Here is a 4,767-nt window from a genome sequence, read left to right as displayed (position 1 = left end):
ATCAAACGCGCACACACACACACACACACACACACACACACACACACACACACACACACACACACACACACACACACACACACACACACACACACACACACACACACACACACACACCACGTCTCAACAGAACACCGGGACTTTGCAACAGAGCAGGAAGTGTGATGTTAGTAACAGAGCAGGAAGTGTGATGTTAGTAACAGGGCAGGAAGTGTGATGTTAGTAACAGAGCAGGGAGGTGGCAGTGTTAGTAACAGAGCAGGAAGTGTGAAGTTTGTAACAGGAAGTATGATGTTAGTAACAGAGCTGGAAGTGTAAGTGTGATTTGTAACAGGGCAGGAGTGTGATGTTAGTAACAGGGCAAGGAAGATGTGTTTGTAACAGGAAGTGTGATGAGTAGGAAGTGTAATGTTAGTAACAGGGCAGGGAGGTGTGATGTTAGTAACAGAGCAGGAAGTGTGTTTGTAACAGTAACAGGCAGGAATGTTGTAACAAGAGCAGGATGTTTGTAACAGGGCAGGAAGTGTGATGTTTGTAACAGGGCAGGAAGTGTGATGTTGTGATGTCTTGTAACAGGGCAGGGAAGTGAATGTGTACTGTACAGAGCAGGAAGTGTGTTTGTAACAGGGCAGGAAGTGTGATGTTTGTAACAGGGCAGGAGTGTGATGTGTGATGTGTTGTAACAACAGGGCAGGAAGTGTGATGTTTGTAACAGGGCAGGAAGGAAGTGTAACAGAGCAGGAATGATGTTAGTAACAGGGCAGGAAGTGTGATGTTTGTAACAGGGCAGAAGTGTGATGGCTGACAGGAAGTGTGATGTAGTAACAGGGCAGGAAGTATGATGTTAGTAATAGAGCAGGAAGTGTGATGTTAGTAACAGAGCAGGAAGTGTGATGTTAGTTTGAAATGTTAGTAACAGGGCAGGAAGTGTGATGTTAGTAACAGGGCAGAGGAAGTGTGATGTTAGTAACAGAGCAAGGACGTGTGAGGGCAGGAAGTGTGATGTTTTGTAACAGGGCAGGAAGTGTGATGTTTGTAACAGGGCAGGAAGTGTGATGTTTGTAGGGCAGGAAAGTGTGATGTAGTAACAGGGCAGGAAGTGTGATGTTGGTAACAGGGCAGGAAGTGTGATGTTAGTAACAGGGCAGGAAGTGTGATGTTAGTAACAGGGCAGGAAGTGTGAAGATAACAGAGCAGGAAGTGTGATGTTAGTAACAGAGCAGGAGCAGGAAGTGTGGTTGTGAAGTGTGATGTTAGTAACAGGGCAGTGTGAAGTGTGATGTTAGTAACAGGGCAGGGAAGTGTAATGTTAGTAACAGAGCAGGAAGTGTGGAAGTGTGAAGTATGTTTTTGTAACAGCAAGCAAGGACTAGAATGTATGTTTGTTTGGATACCAAGGAAAGTACTGTCATTATCATGTAAACTTCAGTGGCTTCAGTGGATGTTGAACACATTTCTACCCGTAAAATAAACACATTTCTCGGGGCAAATGTGTTGAATTAAGAAAATGGTTTCAAAGGGATAACCAACTCGGGGCTCTTTGCGTTCTCCGGAAGATAATGCCGCTCCGTGGTATGTTAGTTCAACTCCAGCCAGTGGTAGAACACACAGTGCTCTTTAAAGTATTTTCAAACCTTAATAATCAATCAAATTGTAGACGTGGCTGAAAATCTGTGTTCAATACAGGAATGAAAACAAACCAGTGGTGCTTTTTCACGTCTTGCTTGCAACTCACAAGAGTGTTACCCAGTTCGAGTTGGCCTACCTCTTCTTTGCTCAAAGGACCTCTGGGTTTTGCCTGCCACATAAGTTCTGTTATACTCACAGACATGATTCAAACAGTTTTAGTTTTCTATCCAAAATCTATGAATAAAATGCATAACTTATAATCTTTGAGTAGCAGGAAGTTGAAATTGGGCGCTATTTATCCAAAGTGACAATTCTGCCCCTAGCCCCAGAGGTTAAGTTGTATTACAAAAGTAGTTTGAAATATTTTGGCAACGTTTATAGGCAACTTTTGAAATATTTTGACGCTGCGTTTTTGTGTGTTTGTCGTTTTCTGGATCAGGGACCGGCTTTATAAATGGACATTTTGGATATATGGATGTAATTAATCGAACAAAAGGACCAATTGTGATGTTTATGGGACAGATATTGCAGGTTTTTATATTTTATTTCTGTGTTTTGTGTAGCGCCTGCAGGGTAGAAATATGCTGCCCGCTTTGTTTACTGTTGCGCTATCATCAGATAATAGCTTCTTATGCTTTCGCCGAAAAGCCCTTTTGAAATCTGACATGTTGGCTGGATTCACAACGAGTGTAGCTTTAATTGAGTATCTTACTTGTGTGATTTAACGAAAGTATAATTTTATAGAATTTTATTTGAATCTGGCGCTCTGCATTTCCCCTGGCAATTGGCCAGTTGAGACATTGCATCCAAAAACAAATGCCCCAAAAAGCAGGGGGACTACAGACAGACTCCAGCAAAACCCACAAACAGGAAAAAAAATACGTTCACCTCAAACGTGCACAAATGTTACACAAACAATCCCGCACAAGAGCAGGATGGCTAATAAAGCCCAACTAATCACCAAAATACATAACAAGTGTAACCACTAAACAGACAAAGGAGGGAGGGAAAGGGAAAGAGATCAGTGGCAGCTAGTAGGCCGGCGACGACAGCAATGACCCTACCCGAACAGGAAGGGGGCCATATAGAGTAGTCGTGAGAAGAAACGTGTAGAGCTGAGTTGATTATCCTTACATATTAAAGTATATTTTGAATAATGAGTACAATTACAGCATAAAATATATCAACCTAAACCCCTATGCACAGATGCCCCCCCATAGCCAGCTACCTAACCCCTATACCCAGCTACCTAACCCTACTATACCCAGCTACCTAACACCCTATACCCAGATACCTAACACCTATACCCAGCTGCCTAACACCTATACCCAGCTACCTAACCCCTATACCCCAACTTTACTGCTTACCTATGCCCAGCTACCTAACACCTATGCCCAGCTGCCTAACACCTATGCCCAGATGCCTAACACCTATACAGCTACCTAGCCCTATACCAGCTACTAAACAACTATTCCAGATTCCTAACCCCTATACCCCAGTTACTAACACCTATACCCAGCTACTAACACCTATACCCCAGATGCCTAACACCTATACCCAGATACCTAACACCTATACCCAGATACCTAACACCTATACCCAGATACCTAACACCTATACCTAACACCTATACCCAGATACCTAACACCTATACCCAGACTACCTAACACCCTATGCCCAGACCTAACCCTATGCCACCTATACCCAGTTATATAACACCTATACTGGAACTACCTAACACCTATGCCCAGCTACCCTAACCCCTATACCCAATCCACCTAACCCCTATACCCAGATACCTAACACCTACCCAGATACCTAACACCTATGCCCAGATACCTAACCCCTATACCAGCTACTAACCCCTATACCCAGATACCCCTAACCCCTATACCCAGTTCTATAACACCTATACCCAGATACCTAACACCTATACCCAGTTATATAACACCTATACCCAGTTATATAACACCTATACCCAGATACCTAACACCTATACCCAGATACCTAACACCTATACCCAGATACCTAACACCTATACCCAGATACCTAACACCTATACCCAGATACCTAACACCTATACCCAGATACCTAACACCTATACCCAGTTATATAACACCTATACCCAGATACCTAACACCTATACCCAGATACCTAACACCTATACCCAGATACCTAACACCTATACCCAGATAAGAATCAAAATTGTCAACAGGACAACAGTAACAACAATAACCAAAGGGTCAAAATAACCATACATTCAACAATAACAATAAGCATACAGTAGAGGACATGTGCAGGTTGATTTCTCTGTCAGACACTGTCCCTCATCTTAGGGCAGGTAGCATTGTAGTCCTTGAATAAGGGTTTCACATTTTGAGAAATGACACTCCAATTGTTTTATATTTGTTACTGTTTTGTCAGGAAATGCAGCTCTGTCTCAGGTTCTGCTGTGGTGCAGTGGTTGCACAGCCTTTCCTCATCAGGGAGCCAGGTTAGCATTGTGCAGTCCTTGAACAGGGTTTCCTTACAGAGAAATGGCCTCTGCTGTTGTGCAGTGGTTGTTACTGTTTTGTCAGAAATGCAGCTCTGTCTCAGGTTCTGCTGTGGTGCAGTGGTTGCACAGCCTTTCCTCTACAGGGAGCCAGGTTCTGCTGTTGTGCAGTGGTTGAACAGCCTTTCTCTACAGAGCCAGGTTCTGCTGTGGTACAGTGGTTACACAGCCTTTCCTCTACAGAGAGCCAGGTTCTGCTGTTGTGCAGTGGTTGCACAGCCTTTCACTCTACAGGGGAGCCAGGTTCTGCTGTTGTGCAGTGGTTACACAGCCTTTCCTCTACAGGGGAGCCAGGTTCTGCTGTGGTGCAGTGGTTACACAGCCTTTCCTCTACAGAGCCAGGTTCTGCTGTGGTGCAGTGGTTGAACAGCCTGTCTCTACAGAGAGCCAGGTTCTGCTGTTGTGCAGTGGTTTTTCGCCTTTCCTCTACAGGGAGCCAGGTTCTGCTGTGGTGCAGTGGATTACACAGCCTTTCCTCTACAGGGAGCCAGGTTCTGCTGTGGTGCAGTGGTTACACAGCCTTTCCTCTACAGGGGCCAGGTTTTCCTGTGTCTACCCTTCTCAATGGCAAGGCTGTGCTCACT

At 44.3% G+C, this 4,767-nt stretch overlaps 1 protein-coding gene across 1 annotated transcript in view; it reads left to right on the top strand.

Moving 5' to 3' along the window:
* The window catches only part of LOC123999867 (proline-rich protein 36-like), a 7,906-nt gene that overhangs the window by 1,712 nt on the left and 1,427 nt on the right, over positions 1 to 4,767 (top strand). The window lies entirely within an intron of this gene.

This window comes from Oncorhynchus gorbuscha, linkage group LG16 (assembly GCF_021184085.1).
Source record: "Oncorhynchus gorbuscha isolate QuinsamMale2020 ecotype Even-year linkage group LG16, OgorEven_v1.0, whole genome shotgun sequence".
NCBI lineage: Eukaryota > Metazoa > Chordata > Actinopteri > Salmoniformes > Salmonidae > Oncorhynchus > Oncorhynchus gorbuscha.
The sequence above is the reverse complement of the archived record's forward strand: the minus strand, read 5'-3'. Positions and strand labels throughout refer to the sequence as shown.